This window comes from Hydra vulgaris, chromosome 14 (genome assembly GCF_038396675.1).
Source record: "Hydra vulgaris chromosome 14, alternate assembly HydraT2T_AEP".
Classification (NCBI taxonomy): domain Eukaryota; kingdom Metazoa; phylum Cnidaria; class Hydrozoa; order Anthoathecata; family Hydridae; genus Hydra; species Hydra vulgaris.
Window position 1 is genome coordinate 32,853,919 of NC_088933.1, and position 18,582 is coordinate 32,872,500.

General features: G+C 26.7%; 1 long non-coding RNA gene across 1 annotated transcript; it reads left to right on the forward strand.

The window, feature by feature from the left end:
- The first annotated feature begins 10,086 nt into the window (after positions 1-10,086).
- Positions 10,087-13,151, forward strand: LOC136090696 (uncharacterized). Its single transcript, XR_010643649.1, has 2 exons — positions 10,087-10,188; positions 10,585-13,151. It is a non-coding gene; the product is annotated as an uncharacterized LOC136090696 (long non-coding RNA).
- Positions 13,152-18,582: the final 5,431 nt, after the last annotated feature.

Here is an 18,582-nt window from a genome sequence, read left to right on the forward strand (position 1 = left end):
TTAATATAAACATTTATCGAAAATGTAACTATAAAATCTGTTTCCAAGTACAAAAGGATTAACAATACTAAAAAACATAAAAATCAAATTAAGATATAAATTGCTTTTTTAGCAAAATATTGTCTTGGCTTTTAGTAAATAAATAAAAGCAGTAAGTTCCAATAATGTAAGTACCAAATATTCATTTTTAACAATAAACACCAACGTGAAGGTAGGCCAAGCAGTCTATCAACACAAAATATCACAACAATAACACATAACAATAGAATATTTACACCCTTGATCCTTAAATCCAGCGAAAATAACAAAACAAATTAAAATATGAAAGACAAAATTAGAAAACTAACCTAAAGTTAACTATGTTGATCTTTTTACTAAACATTTAATTACATAAAAGTATACTTTTTTTTATAATCAATATTAGTTAATCAATTACTTCAAGTTCAGTACATTAAAATGTCCTAGATTTAAAGATCAAGGTTGCATACTCTCTCATACACATTACGCTAAACATTAACAGACATAATGTGTTTTCAGAATAGCTAAAAAAGGCTATACAACACAACCTATTTCTAAAGCAGTAACACCGCCTAGCACTAAACGCTTCTAAACTACACCTTTGCTATAAGTACACCGCTTGGCTGGCAAGATTATCAATCTTTCTCAACATAATGCCAAGGCACACCACTTTGAAAACGTGAAAACAACATACTTTTAACATATATACAATTATAAACAAATATGGTTGTATATAACACATATAAACACATTTTATAACAATATTAAATGGCAAATATATTTATCAAAAACTATGAAAAAAAAATTAAAATAATAATCAAAGTTATACATACAAAATGTACTCACAACCGACAAACAGTAAATAAGCCAAATGTCTATCAACTTAAAAGATAACAAAAAAATATCACAGCAACATCACACAATAATGGCAAACACCATAAGTTAGTTTATTGTTTATAACATAACTTATATAAGAAAACATTCATATTTAACAGAACAACAGTAACAATATTAGGCAGAATGTTATTAAAATACATTATTATGTATTTTTTAACACTAAACACTACCGTGTAAACCTCTGTTAAAAGTACATGACTTGGCTTGCAAAGTTTACAAATCTTACTCTACACGTTTACAAAGTCAAAGCGCTTTGAAACAACATAATTTAAACATATGTACCAACTTTAAACGCAGTAAATATGTTTAAACATGTATATAAGGTTAAATATATACCTTATAATATTTGAACACATTTTTAAAAACAATTGTATAACACATATTGACACATACACAAACAATAAAAAACACTTTACATTATAATAAAAACACATTGATGAAACAACTATAAAGCACTTATTACCACATACACATACATATCAAAAAAGCATAAATGCAAACAATAAACGTGTACAAACAAAAATTTTAGAAATGACGCGAGAAAATTAAAAAAGATTTAAATAAATAAAATATATATTTACAAACAATACTCTTTACCTTTTCATAAAAACTCCAATCCTTATAACAAAATTTAACCTTTACATACAATAACATGTGACATGTCATGTCATTGATGGCACAAAATTTTAATTTAATTTTTCTAAATTTTTTAAAAAAGCACAAAAATAGTTAATAGCATCACAGAAATTTCAAAGTAGTAATAACCATTTTATGGAAATAGCATTAGTATAACTTTAAATAACATCTATACCTCTATTTTTCTTCTAAAAAATAAAATAACAAAACTGCTAAAAGAAAAGCTAAAATGAACAAAATATAAACGATTTAAAAAATTAAAATCCTTTTTACTTTAAATCCTTGCTACTTCATCTAATAAAAATGTATATGCAACTATTTTATATACTTACTTCAATTATAATAAGAAAATGTATGTAATGTTTTTCTTGTTTACTCTGAATTCTCCGTTCATTTTATTCATCTAGTATCTTACCTTATACCTTCTACATGTTTGATTGAACATTGTATACATCTTGTTTTGCCTTGCGCTTTGACTTACAATGCAAGAACCTGCCTTCTGCATTCACAGACTTTTACAACATTTTATAAAATTTGTTGTTTTTTGCTACAATTTTAACCAAGTATTCATTGAGCTACCACTATTTCTTGTGTTGTTGATGACTTTTAATTTTCAAATTCTCCACTTTTCATGACTAGAGACCATTAAATAAAGATTTTAGGGTGTTTTTATTTTCCTATTTCAACACGAAATTTTATTTGTATAACTAACACTTTTGTTTGCATTATTATTAATTAGATTATAAATTATAAACATACATGGACCTGTTTTGATATGGGCATCCAAAAAAAAAGCACGAAAAGTGTTATTCTTTTTTGTGTTTTTTTGAAAATAAAAAAATAGTTTTTATTTCAAATTTAATAGTGCATAACTAATTTATGTTTATTTTAGCTTGTTCATATTCTTAGAACAATGCGATGGATTTTAAAGTTATTACATGCTATGACTCGTTTATAACTCTCATTTAGCTACTAACAGAACGTTAGTTTAAAAAACTTTTTATTGATGCTGTAGAAAATTTCTTGAAACCGTACTCATTGCTTTTTTATCAAGGTAATATTATTTGCAATGTTTTCTTGGTAAAAATTGCTGCTGAGAAGTCTTTATTGGTCTGGGTTATCAATTGAAGACGATATGTAACGTTTATTTAAAGTCTTTAAGTGTTTAAACTAATATATTGAAATTTTACAAGATTTGAAAAATGTGATTTTATTTTTAGATTTTTGCAGTTCATCTACCACGTCGACTGTCGCAATCAGAATCTGTTTGTCATCTTCATCCTATTGTTGAAGGTACTTAAGAAACAGACAATTATAATGCTTATACTTAAGTAGTTTCGTTTTAAGTAGCAAGTTGCTGCTCTTATTTTTCCTTTTTTTTTAAACTTTCTTAGTTTTTGAATGAGTTATTGTAAATCCAAAAATCAACTTAATTTTGCAACCCGTTTACAAATCTTAATCTAGACGTTTACAAAGTCACAGCACTTTGAAACAACATAATATAAACATATGTACCAACTTTAAACGCAGTAAATATGTTTAAACATGTATATGAGGTTAAACTTGCAACCCGTAATATTTTATTATATATAATTTAGTCTGGTTATATTATTTCTATGAAGTAAAAATTATTTTGTGAAACAAAACCTGGCTTTTTTCTTTTGTTATTTTTGTTTATTATTATTTTTAAAAAATTAGCCTTTGATTCTTAAAAAATTATTAAAAGCATTAAAAGTACAAACTTGACAAAGCATTTTAAAAAGTGTTTTTTATTATTATTATTATTGTTGTTGTTATTACTATTATTATTATTGTTATTATTATTATACCGGACTGGTCTGGTGGCAATCTTTGTTAAGATAATTTAATCCGTATGTATAATTTAAATAATAATATGTAACCTGTAAAAATAATTTACCGGACTTACTCTCTACTTCTTAAGTAAGGCCTCGTTAACTTTACGAACGACTTACCCAGGGTAAACATGAGGGGCAACTGCCTTGAAAAGTATTATACTACCATTACCTTTAAGTTTATGGCTTCGAACTAAATTATTTTTTCTGTAAACATAAGTTTATAATTTAAAATAAAAAGCTTTACAAAAAATTATCTTGTTTTATAAGGCAATTATTTATATAGAATCATTATATTTAAATTAAAACTAGAAACAATATTGAGCTAATTTAATTTTTTATTTCCAAAAAAAATAATATTGCAACAAAAGATTCTAATTTATGGAGTACTTTACGGTGCTGTAGCTAGTGGTCTGGCCCCTCAAATCTGTCATTAGGGCCCTAAAGTTTGAAAAAACCTTATATTATTAACAATTTTTACAAAATAAATCTTTATATTTTGAAAAGATTCCTCTAAATTGTTGCATAGATCCGTTTAATTCGCTGTGCTTCCGCAATTGTGGGCATGAAGAAGCCTGACTTTAATAAAGAATCTGACTTTGTCAGATTGTTTATTAAAGAATCTCTGACTTTAATAAACAATCGCCTCCAAATGTTCTTCCTTTTTTCAATCAAAAAATTCAACGAGAACTTTTTATTGACGGAAATAAATTGAATTTTTTTTAAGGTTTTAATTTGTTTTAAATTTTCTATAATTTATCTCATAAACAAAAAAACAACTAATCTAAACTATACTTGGGCAGAGTTTTTAAATGTAACAGTAATTTTAGTTTTTTATAATTCAATATTTTTAAGACACTCTTTACAATAAAAAAAGCACGTCTCGGCTTAAGTGGCGTAGCGATAAAACAAATAAACGGGTCATTTCAGAAAAACCTTAGGCCACTTTATTACTAAATTAAGTCAAGCACCGAATTGCATCATCCGCGGTTAGATAAAGTTCTTTTAATAAATCAAATAAATTTTTGCTAATGACTCAATTTTATACTCCTGTCTTGACAAAAAGTCTTTTTTTTTCGATCGCTTAGAACAGGCAGCCGATCTTGAATCTGATTTTTTTTCTGTAACAGATTTATGCTTACAGCGACTTGTTTATTTTTACTCCAACATAACTCAGTTATTTACTGCAAACAACTATCTTAGTACTTTCGACATTTCTATACTAATAAATGACTACCCTCTCACTGAGTTTTCTCCTTTACGTCTTCTTGGATTTTCGTTTACTACTGACCATTTAAGGAAACCATACATACAATCGATTGCTAAATTAGCATCTGCTAAGTTTGCTTCGCTTTATCGTGCTCTCTATTTTTTCTCTCCTGATTCCATTCTCTATCTCTACAAATCTTATATTCGCCATTATCATATTTGGGCAGGTTCTTCTAATGATGCTCTTTCTCTTCTAGACAAGGACCAAAAACGCATTGTAAACGTAGTTGGAACCGCCGTACCTACTAAGCTTGAGCTTTTTTCACCATCGTATTAAATTTGCATCTCTTTCTCTATTCTACAAATACTATCACGGTTTCTACTCAAAGGAGCTATCATCCCTAATTCCATTAGCTAAAATTCATTCTTGCTTGACTTATCTAAAAACTTTTATTCGTCTAGATTTTTACCGCGCAGCTTACCTTTTTGGAAATGTATAAATGGAAGTTGTATAAGTTAGGAAAACATGAAGTCCCACCTTCATGTTTTCCTAACTTATACAACCTTCAAAACTTTAAGTCTTCTGTCAACCGTTTTCTTGGTCTATAATCCCTTTTCTTTTTTTCTAGTAACTCCCAACTTATTAGTGGTTGCTTGCAGCAGGAAAAAAAAAAAAAAAAAACCGGTCTTACAGCATGCGTTGTATTAAAACACCTTAAGTCACTGACTTGTTGTCTTTTTACTCTAGACGACAGATAGATTTTACATGAAGCACTTAATATCTGCAGAAATCCAGTTAAAGTGCTAATTTATATCAAAATTTATTGTAAAAAATAGTAATAGTGGAAGAACTGATCTTATCGATCAAACCTGGAGTATAATATACTATTACAATTTTTTGTTTTTGTTTTATTAAGGAATCTTGTTTCGAAAATATATTATAACAGTCGAAATTCACACATTTTCCGTGATTGGATTTTTTTTTTTGAAAAATTTAAAGTTTTTTTTATATAAAAACCTTCTCTATTTGCATTTAGCAGTTTTCAGTAATTAAAAAGAATTACAAGGAAAAATTAAAAAATAGCATATCTCAGCGAAGTCAGAGCTATTTCAAAAGTGACTAAGATTGTGCATTTATTATTTTTGTTCATTAAGGTAAAAACAATTTTGTGCATTGTAGATTCTTTGTTAAATTAAAAATAATTGATGTAAATAATTATTGTTAAATATTTTTGATAAACGACTTATGCATATAAACACATAAAAAGATATGGATTTCAATAAATCTTAAGTTTAAATAAAGTCTTTGATTAGAAAAGATCACAGTTTGTAAGATTCTTTTATGTTCATTTATTCAATTGTAACAATAGTAAGATTACTGGTAATGTGTTTAATGATAACAGTGAAATTGAAATAGAAAGTATTAGGCTCAAAGAAGTTATTAATGTAAATGCTAATAGGCAACTTGAGAATAGTTGTCAAATGAAAAAAATAGATCTAGGCAGGATGGAATTAATCGTTGTTGAAATGTAAGAAATGCAAGTCGGCGTGGAGAAAACTTACTTGACAGAATTCAGTGTCAAGCAGTGTTTATGTCTGTTAATTTGATTTTACTTTAGACACTTTAGAACAAAGCAAAGTATGAGTTTAACTATTTATAATAACAATTAACACTTTTAAATCTAAATAATTTTTTTTTTTTTTATAATTTCTATCACAATTATGTTCTTTTTTTCATTTTTTTTTAGTTAGTCTTTCCTTTGTGATCTTTTGATTAGTTAGCTAACTGTTGAAACATGGTTTTAATTTTGTAAATTTAGCATGATGTGAAATTTACTCTATTTATCGTTAGTTGACAGTTAGAGAAAAGCTGGAGCTTAATTAAGAAATGCTAAAAATTAGCTTTTATTCAAGGTAAAAATAATTTTGTTTACTGGTAACATAATAAAACCAGTTATTACTATTTATTCCATACTTTTTTAAATTTGTTAACATGCTGCTTTGGAAACACTCTCTCTCTCTCACTCTTTCTCTCTCTCTCTCTCTCTCTCTCTCTCTCTCTCTCTCTCTCTCTCTCTCTCTCTCTCTCTCTCTCTCTCTCTCTCTCTCTCTCTCTCTCTCTCTCTCTCTCTCTCTCTCTCTTAGATGAGAGGGAGATTTAATAAAACTTATGTAATTACTGAGCTCTTAGGTATTTCTTAATACCACAAATGATAATGACCATTTATAAGAAATACTTTACAAGTTGCTTGCTATTTTATGATATAATTGCTCAAATTGTTTAATTATAATTGTCCCTTGATTGTTCAAATATTTTAATAAATAAAATATTTTTAGTCCAAGTATTTAAGTTAATAAAAAATCTTATTAAGTTGTGGCGTTATTTCCCAGCGTTACTATAGTAACCATGTATTCACTGTGTTGTCTAGCCTTTTTTATTAATCTTTTTTAATTATTCTATAGACAGAATATATATTTTCTGTTATAATTATCCTAGTTCCACTAACAATAAAATGCAAATAGTACTTTTGTAATTAAAAATTGTAATTTTTTTTTTTTTCATGTCTTTAGGTATTTGCGGCTTTACTTGACTTTCCTTTTCTGGTACTTGTGTTGTGATAAATTTTTAAAAGAACTCAACTAATGTTAATGCGGTCTTTATGTCGTTACCTGTAAGCAATGACGTTCCTGATACGGAGTCAAAATTAAAATATTTATAGATAAATTTGTATTTAATATTTTAGATAATATATCAAGTTATTAATGTGTTTTTATTGTTATTAACGATTTAATTACTCATAACCCGTATTACGGGTTGCTTAATGCTATTCATTATCATTATGTTATGAATTCATATTAGTTAATAAAATTGTATTGAATATTTTCTGGTTATCGTGTTTTATACGTGTTTAAATGCGAGTCTGATACTCAGTAGGCGTCGTATTGTATACCTGTCTTTATACGCATCTGATGTCTATTTTTATTGCGCGTTTGACACGATAAAATGGCTAACATATATTCGTAAATAATGCGTATTCTGGAAGGTTTTAAATGTGCATGTAATAGCAGGAACATATCGTATTGAATATTTAATATCGTGTTTTATACGTGCTTACAAGAGTTTCGAATGCAAGTTCGATACTCAGTAGGCGTCGTATTGTATACCTGTCTTTATACGCATATAATGCGTATTTCTAATGCGTGCTCGACACGATAAAATGGCTACATACATACCACATCGATACGTATTTAAACGAGTTTCTAATGCGCATTTACAACTAAATTTGCCGACTGGGAAGTTACTTTATGTTGAAAATTGCATCTTTTTAAAATAAAAACTTCATGTCATACTTTTCGATGAAAAAATATACATATATTGTAATTAAAAGTATATATATATATATTTTTTCGAGAAAACGGGTAATATTCCTTGAATGCATCGATAACTTGAAGTAAAATCACAATGCGCGCCCTACAGCATGTTTAGAAACGCGTGACCTTCGGGAGGCCTGGGATTGGTTTTGTAAAAGGATTAATTATTAAGCTTTTGCTCGCCACACTTGTTCCAATTATATAAAAGTTTTTATAAATGCGTAATTATATCGTCCCATATTTATGTCATTTCCAAATTTCACTATTAATTATAGGTAATAACAAATTTTTTACCTTATATTTTTATTAATTTCTGAAAATTTTTTTTAGTTCTAATTAATAATAGAAAAGAAACTTTGGTTCTGTGATTTCAAAATATAGTTTTATTTCTGTTTCAGATTTTTCTTAAATATACTTTTATTATTGTTTCAGGCTTTTTATTTAATAGAATTATTGAATTAAATAGTCATAAAATATTATTATAAATTTCATTTTACATAATTAACTACTTGTAAGTAATAAAATGAAAAATAATAATAGGTTTAATTTTACTTTTTTAAGATGTATTTATAGATATATATGTTTATTCAATAATTAATATATCACTAAACATTGTTTTTAATTATTCATAATTTTTTGCCCAAGTATAATTATTTACGTGGTTTAATTTTGAACATAATATCAATCAGAATATGAGTCACCACTGTCAAAAAATCAAGATTTTAGGTTTGCAAAGTACATACCTTCATACAAATATAAACATAAATTTTTATTATCGAAAATAAAAAAGTTGAATCTGCCTAATATTTAAAGATTAAACAAACCAATTTGTCCGTTTAGCCATATATTTTAGCAAACAACTTAAAACAATTATATAAAAAAAACAACAACTATTTTATAAATGCAATTATGGTATACAGTCTAAGAAGTCAAAAAATACGCTTTTTAAATTCCATCAACGGCTTAAATTGAAATATAAATTTACAAATGTCTGGGTTTTTTCTAATAAAAACTGTTAGTTTATTTAAATTATAAGTATATAATCGACATATATAACACATCTGCCGCAGTATCTACAGAGAACTGTCGCAATCACAGTCCGTCTTTATCTAAATTTAATGTTTTTATTTCATGATTATTACACCTTCAAAATATCTTTTTTTTATATTGCAACATTCTTCAGAGGAAATTTAATCTAGTAAAAATGTGGTTAAGTTTTTTTGCTTTTTTTTTGGCATATGAAACTTCTTGTAAAATGATTGAATAAAAATAAATACTCCAACAAAGTAAAAAGTTTAGTTTCTGCTGCATTTTTTCATATTTAAAACAAACAGTTGAAACGATTTAGCTTAAAATAGAGTTTATATCATGCTCTACTGACCCAAAGACATAACAAGAAAAATTAATCGCTGAATTCATCTCGTTGATAAATTCAATTATATTTTTTCTAAGATATTTTTCTTTATTTGTTTATTTATTTAATAATAACTGTGTATATTTACAATAACAATATACGGAGTATAGGTAATCTAGACTTTAAAAGCCAATTTATGTTAAATATATGTCCAGTTTTGATTTAAACTTCTTAAGCGTTTTAGAATCAACAATATTTTGATGTAAGTTATTCCAGTTAGTAACACGTTTTATAATGAAATGTTATCTCTTTGGATATTTTTTAATAGTTGTCTATGAAACCTCATGTTATGACCTCTTGTATTGAAAATTATTAAATCAGGTTGGTGTTCCAAGGTTTTGGTTCCAGTTTTATAAATACAATAATAAGAGTTTCTGCACTAAAATTTATGTGACATTTAAATTGAAAAGAAATGATTTAAATTACCCACTTCTACGACCAAACCGAAGCTAGTTTAGTTATTATAGTAATATAAGTTAAATAAACAATCCATTTATAATGTATATATATTTCATTTAGCGGTTTTTGATTACAAATACTGAAGGTTTTCTAAAACTCTCGTTGTTTCTTGGTTTGATGTTTTTTATAAAAATACTTGCATGTTTGTACAACTCATCACTTATCTGTTATTGCATTCTTTGTTTTACTATGTTATTGTATAACTTTATTGAAAATAAACAAAAAGCTAAACAAAAGGAAAAAAAAGAAATCTAACTAATATTTTATGCATTAAAGATAATTAGAAAATAAATAGTATTAAAGATAAAAAGAAAAGACCGAGTTTAACAAGTAAGACACAGCTTCAATCAAAGATATTTTAACACCAAATAAACTAAATTAAATTTTTTGAAAGTTAATATTTTATTGAATAAAGTTATTTTTGCTCTCCACAAATAATTATTTTTTATTAATCTTGTCCAGCTTTTGTTTGAAATTGTAATCTTTTTAAAACTCTTCAATAAAATGGTAACTGGAATAACATTTTTTATTTTTTAAACCTCCATTTTTCTTTTTAAATTGTTTTGGTCATTCAAATAGTCAATTAAAAAACTAACAAAATCCAATATTTGAAGATATAAATAAAAATATACAAAATATAAATCAAATTTTTTTTGAAGTAGTAGCTACTAGAATTTGAATATTTATTCGTGAGTATATTTATTTATTTATTTTTTTGTTATTTAGGTGCCCCAAGAAGACCTAACATTCATAACGGTTTTGTCACAGAGCACCGCGGAAATGCATTTAACCAGAAAGTTCGCGCCTTCTTCCTTACCGTGATGCAAAAATATGTCCATAACTCGTTTCGAACCTGGATCTCCTGCTTATATAGCAAGCGCTCTAACCGTTGCGCCACGGTTTTGCACAAATTCTTTATTATCAGAGGGTACTCTTGTTGGTGGACTGTCTGCACTCTGTAGAGGTTTACAATATAAATATATTTTTAATCTTTAATGCCATTATAATATCATTAAAAATTAACAATATATTTACTTATTTGTCTTTGATCACATTCTAACTAGCTGTATAATAAAGTAGCATATGACCAATCCATGAACGTAAATAAATAAAAATAATTTAGCAAAATGTTTCAAACATTATTATATGAGAAAAGTCAAAAAAATCATGAGTAAGAAATAATTTAAAACATAAGAATACTCTAAAAATTTAACTGGTGGCGATGAGGAACATTCAATATTGTTTAACCTTTTTCACCATAGTTATAATCATTCATTTTGATTAACTTTTTTCTAAAACCTATATTAATTGTGGTTTACTGATTTAAAAACTGAATCATTTAGTTTATAACTAAATGACTATTGTGAAATAATACAAATGCTTAGCCTGAAAGACTGGATAATTTGAAAATAGCCAGTAGGGTCATTTGGTTCTTAGATTTAGGTAAAAATCACAATAATGCATTGTGAATTTTTATAGTTAAAACAACATTCTTGGAATAAAAATGAAAAAATGAAGTGTTGACGTATTTCCGACACAAATCCATAACAAACTGAATACCAACACCAATCGATAACATACTGAAAATATTTCAGTTTAAAATATATGAGCTTTAATACAAAATTTTATATATAATACATTATATCAAATATAAATGCAGTTTGTGCAAAAAAGACAACCGAATTAATGAAAACTAGTTATAATATTATAGAATAGGCTAATAATTAGAATACTGGAATCATATTTGTTTAAGTCAATATGATTATTATATGTATGCTTAAGCAGTTATTTAATTTTTTTTTTAATTATAATAGTTTTAGAGCATAAAAAGCCTATACATTTAAAAGCTATTACATTTCAAAAGACTACTGAATATTGCTACTATTTTGTTATTAATTTCCATTCTCTTCAAATCTCATCAAATCAGAATTTGGCTTCAAAACATAGCTAATCAGTAAACTACTTTTTGATGTGTTTGTTGCTGTTAAATTGGATCTGCTTAGGTTATATGTGGAACTCAAGGGTTTTTATTTATTAAAAAGTTCCAAAAAATGTTTACATAAAATAAAATTTTGGGATGTTTGTTAAGGACCAATATACAATTTAGTTGTCTCATTTTATTAGAGTATGTTGCAAATCAACATTCCAAAATTATTCTAAAAGCACCAAAAAAAGGAATCCAATTGCAGCGCCCAGATATTGGGGAGAGACAGAAATTAACTAAATAACCGCTGCTATGAATGTTAGTCTATAATAACATACCAACTTTTATTTCGTCAGTACCATGAAATAAATTTCATCAACTACAGATCATACCAAGATAGAAAGTATAGGTAAATATGATGATTATAAAAATATTATTAGTTGGAACTTGACAATCTGAGCATCACTTTTCAAACTAGCAGAAAATTAATGATCTTGTTAAACATTTGTATCATATAATAGTAAATGGAAAATTGATTGCATAAAATCTTTTTTAATTAAACAATGGCTTAAACTAGCATTTGGTATCTCGCATTAAGCTGATAATAGCAACTTTTTACCGAAAGCTTTACAAATAGTTTAAAGACTCAACTAGTTTATAATAGCATTCTACAATACTTCCACATTAAGCGAGAACAGAAGTCATAGATTTACCCAAAAAGATGTTTAGCTTTTTCCTCGGGCTTCAAAAGGACTTTACAATTATCCATGTTTTTTGGTTTGTTGAACAGTAGAGATCTTATAAATCCTAATATAAATGGGTTGTAAAAATTATTTTGAGCCTAAGGCTGAAATTAAAAAAAACCCATTTCTTTATGTATTTTTTGATACATTTTTAAATCATTCAAAGAAAATTATAGTTATAACTTTCATTTAAAAATGTAAATTGAACTTTAAATTTAATGCAAACAAATGTTAACTATGGTTAATTATATGTTTATATATAGTATTTTTATGTTCACTGGAATCAGTTAAAACTTACTGTTTATAGCTTATATCTACAACACACTTCATGTAGTTTATCATTACAACCGTTATATCTTAATTCAAGCGAAGAGTTTTTCAAGAATAGAATTTAAAGTTTATTCTAGAAACGTTAAACTTTCAAATAAAAACAAGCTTTTATGACTTTTTGTCTTGAGAATATTTTTGTTAATTGTGTAGATATATAAAATAATCTCTTTTTTTGTATTTTTTATGTATGTATTATTACTTATTTTACTAAAGCTTTATATGTTAAAAATCAAAGTTTATTTGAGTTTTAACATTGACTAAAGGTAAAAAAAAATTACTATTATTGAACTTTTAAAGATGTTTTTTTTTTGATTTTAATAAAATGCTTTTATTATAACTTTATCATAACTTTATCATAACTTTTTTACTATACATAAAAGGTTTGCAACAATCTAAAATGTTTTAAAATATTAAGAAAAATCTAGTTTAAGAAAAAGTTGTTTTATTTAACAATATTACTTAAGCCTCGAATACCTTAAATCTTGAACAGAAAATGTATATATGTTAAGGAATTATATTAAAGAAACATGTTTTAAAGAACTTTATATTAATAAAAAACAACTCATAAAAAAGAATGTCTTCTTTAATAATAATTAGTTAAAATAAGCTTTATATTAGTTTAAATAAGTAATGCTTTAAATCATACAACCATGGCGCAGTAATAGCGCACTTGCCTCAAACACAAAAGATCCGTGGTTTAAACTCCACCTCAGGGCAAGTTTTGCGACATCGGTCATCAGCTAGGAAGAAGACGTAAACTTCCTATTAAAGCTCATTCGTGGTGCTCTGTGATAAGACTGTAAGGTCTTATTGGGGTACCTAAATAAATTTTAATAATAAGTAAAAAATTAAAAAAAAATTATCAGAAGAAAAGGAAAATATTTATAATAAACAATGAAAACCACTTATTCTTTTTTAAACTAAAATGATCTTTTCTTAATACTGGAAGCTCAACATACTAACGCACGTTTATTGAAGATGTGATTTAAATAGAATGGCTCTGTATTGTGTTAAGTATTTTACTAAAGGAAAAAAAAATGATATAAATAATTGGAGACCTTTAACCCTACCAAAAGTTAATTACTAAATTCCAAATTAAACCTTGGCTGATATAATGAAAAGCATTCCCCCAAAAATGTGTTAAATGTTTGTTGTAATCAATCAGCGTGCATCCGATATCAGAAATGAATAATAACTTGACTTCCGCTAGCTGCGCTAAAATAAAAATACATAGAAATTAAGTTTAGAAGCAGTAATGCTTTCCATACCCAGCAAACATGTCGGCGTTGAATAAACGTTGAAAACCGAACGCAGCGTAGAAAAAGCGTTGCAGTCACAAAAACAACGCGCTTTCAACGTTGAATCAATGTTTGTTTTTGTATACTAAATCGCGGTAAATTTGAACGTTGAATAGCGTTGAAATTGTAACGTATTTTAAGCGTCTCAAAAAAAAATTTTATTCAACATGGAATCAACTTACGCAAAAAGCCACTTTAAAGACGATTTAAAATCTACGCTTTATCAACGTTAAAAATAAACCGCTTTTTAAACGTCACATTTTCAACATTGAATAAGCGTATAAATTTCAACGTAAATTATCTCCTCAAAAAATCTCGTTTATTCAACGTTGAATAAAAGTACGCAAATAATCACTGTAAAAACGTCGCAAAGTTTAAGGTTTATCAACGTTAGACATTAGCTGCTTTTTCAACGTATTTAAGCTATGTATGAAACAACGTTTATTCAACGTTACATATACCAACGTTGAAAATGTAGTAGTTAAAAAACGTTGAAAAAGTGTTACTTTGCCAACGTTATTAAAACGTTGTTTTGACAACGTTGAGGAAGTGGCACATTGAAAATTATTGTCTCATTAACAAGCCATTACAATCATAATTTGCCGTAAAGTAAAGACAAGGAAAACTTAATAGAATGCATGCAGATGGTATGAAAAAAATATTTTAATAAAGTTATGTTTTATAACTTATTTTTATTGCAACTAATTTAAAACTTTTAGATTTTGCATCAAATTGTATATAATATACATAAATCTCAGGGTATATTCGGTTTGTTCAGGTTTTTTTTGTTGATGATTTATTTATTTTATGTTGACCATTTTAATAAATTGCAAAGTTATATTAAATACGTTATTTCTAAATTAGAAATAGCACTTAGTTTTATTAAGTATCAGATGTTTAAAGAAATATCAAATTAATAAAACATAATAAGTCAAACTAAACTTAGTCTGTTAACAGACTAAGTTTTTTATTTATTTGAAAACCTTACCCTAATTATCAAGCAAATACTTCAGTATAAAATCTTTGACCAATAATGAAAGTATGCATAACTAAGTTTTTTTTGTATAAAAACACGTTTGGATAAGTAACTTTATTTCCATTTTTTTTTTAAATTTCTAATTTTAATAGAAAAAGTATTAAGTCCTTATTATAGAGTTGGTGTTGTATAATTAAATCTAACATTTATTCTTTATCATATATTTTTATTTATTTTAATAATATGTATTTATGCATGTATATACTACTGTGATCAAAAAGTAAGGTGAATTTTTAATTTAAACTTCCCGCTTTATTCAAATCGTCCAATCTTTTTTATTTTTAAGTTGGTAGGAATGTCATAAACATTTGCGCCAAATTACATGTCAAACTCATATCTATTTTTTTTTGTTTACGCTTGTTTCTGAAGTACCAAAAGTGCATTCGGCGATTTTTACGATGTCTAATTTTGTTGAGCAAAGAAGTGCTATTAAATTTTGTTTGCGGAATGATATTTCTGCTGCGAAAACGTATCGAATGTTGCAAAAGGCCTTTGGTGAAGAGACTATGTCTCAAAAAAATGTTTACAAGTGGTACAAAGACTTCAAAGAAGGCCGAGAACGTGTTGATGACTTGGAACGCTCCTGACGACCATCGACTTCGATTGATGATCGCCACATCAACAAAATCAGAGAATTGGTGCTTGCAAATTGTCGGTTAATCATTCGAGACCTTGTTGACATGGTTGGAATATAATTTGGGTCGGTGCAAGCGATTTTGAAGGATCATTTGGGCCTCAGAAGACTCAAATCACGTTTGGTGCCGAAATTTCTCAATTTCTTTAAAAAAGAGCGTCGCGTTAAACCGTGTGAAGCAATGCTTTCTGACTATCAAGACGTCTACAAACAAATTATTACTGGCGATGAGACTTGGGTCTACGCATACGACCCTGAAACAAATGACCAATTGAGTGAATACCGTAAAAAAGGCGAGCCGAGACCGAAGCAACCACGTCAAAGTTGCTCAAAAATCAAGATCAAGTTGACTGTTTTCTTTGATTTTTGTGGTGTTGTGAAGAGATCCAACGTAAATTGGCACGCGCATTGAAGGCTATTCCTACCACTGATCTCAAAATATAACTGAATAGCTGGTTCTATCGTTTTTTCCGAAAAAAGTTGAAGCTAAAATTGGCCTCCCAAGATGGCAGCGATTTTAGTTCCTAGTGGTGAAACCAATATACATTTTAAATGGCTATATCAAATTACAAAAAAAAAATAATTAAATAAGCTTATAAATTTGTTACAAATTAAAGAAAACAAATGAATTTTATAAATATTAGAGAAAAAAAGAAATTATTTTTTTGTATAATTGAATTTATTACTAAATGGCATTTACAAATTTAGTTAAGTCTTATGTATAAGTATTAGAAACTAAAAACTATGAGTCTTATAGTTTTTAGTTCCCAATGCTGTATGCTAGAAGGTTATTAACATAACAGTATGATAAACAGCAATCATTTCTACCCTCTATATTCTCTACTACTATATTCTCTATTTTTTGTAGCAAGATGCCATTTTGTGCAAATTCTACATGAATTGTTAACTGAGTGCTGTGAGAATACAAAAACTTAGGGGTTCGTTCTAGAATTATATTATACTTAAATTCTATTATTGCATAAGCTATTTAAATAAAATATTATTAAGTGTCATTTATACTGGTAAAAAAAACCCAGGTCTGAATTATAGTTATTTATAACAACTTTTAAAACAAATAAAAAGTAAATAATAGTTTCTTATAGTTTGAAGGATAATTACTCAATACAATTGAAGAAACAAATGTATATAAAAAAACATTTATTTGAAAAAAATTTATTTATATCTTTATATAGAAATGTTTAAAACATTTCCTCCTCTTTGAAATATTTCCTTAACTTTAATTAAATATCCTGCTTACCTGCTGTTAAGTATTATGGTTATATATTACAGCTTCCTGACTTTTTTATATTAATGAACTGTAAATAGCTGTTAAATAATTTTATAAATATGTTGTTGAGTTTAATCGCATAATAGATTGATTATATGACATTAAATTCAAGAAAATGATTTGGTAAAGAATATCATTAGTCTTAAAGAGATTACTGCTACACAAATGATCTTGTATAATCGAAAAGCTGATATCATTGGATAATTGGCAGCAACTAAATCTGCTCAAGGTATTTGTTGACTAGGTTGAAAAAGAAGGTTCACCATTAAATTATTTATTATCATATAAGCTCAGTCAAAACCATCTAGAGCTCTTTTTTGGTACTGTGAGATCTGCAGAAATGTTTAACAGCAATATCAATTGCCAACAATTCACATAACAAACAATTCAAATAACTTTTTATGCAAAGTACCGTTTAATTTTCAAATGAAAACTGCAGCATCAGAGATAAAACTCATATATATGTTTTAGACGATTCTTTTGGTGAATTTAGTACTAAAATATCTTTTACTGAAATTGAATTAATAAGAAAATATGATTTGTTGAAGAGAGAACCAACAGTTAGTGATCACGATAATGCAGATATTCCAAACTGCAACAATCTATTTGAATACAAAAATACTTTGATCCCATATATTGCTGGATACGTAGATAAAATGACTTCAAAAAGAAATATCCTCATTAAATTTCAGAATGCACTAGTACTCCCTTTTCATTTAAAACAAAATAGCTTTTTAAAATTCAAAGACATAGAAGGTTTGATTAAATCAACCATAAGTTTTATATGCAAAGAAACAGAAAGGTGTTTCCAAAATTAATTGGTTGTTTTATTAGATTGCCTCTTTCCAAATGAAATTGGAATTCAAAATGCATTTGCAAGTGCTGCTTTGAGATCAGTCGATTTCTTGAAAATAATAATTGATTTAGCTCTTCATGTTTGACTTAAATATAAGTGATAACAATATATTTTCCTTGATTTTGGCTCATTTGGCAGTTTGGCTGCCTAATTAACTAGAAAAATAAATGTGTATATATATATATATATATATATATATATGTATATATATATATATATATATATATATATATATATATATATATATATATATATATATATATATATATATATATATAGTATATATATATATATGTATATATATATATATATATATATATATATATATATATATATATATAAAATAATATAAGACACAAATAACTAAATAAAAAAGTTCTAGAAGGAACCCCTGAGTTGTGTGTACTCACAGAGCTCAGCTAATAGTTCATGCAGCATTTGTAAATTTGTAATATCTATTTGAAAAACTAATTTCATAATAGTTTATTTTAAAAAGATATTTAGCTGCCTACCATGCAGTTATGTTATTAACCTTCTAGCACACAGCATTGGGTAGTTAAGAACTAAAAGGTGCATAAATTGTATTATAAACAATATTAAACAAATAATTTATAG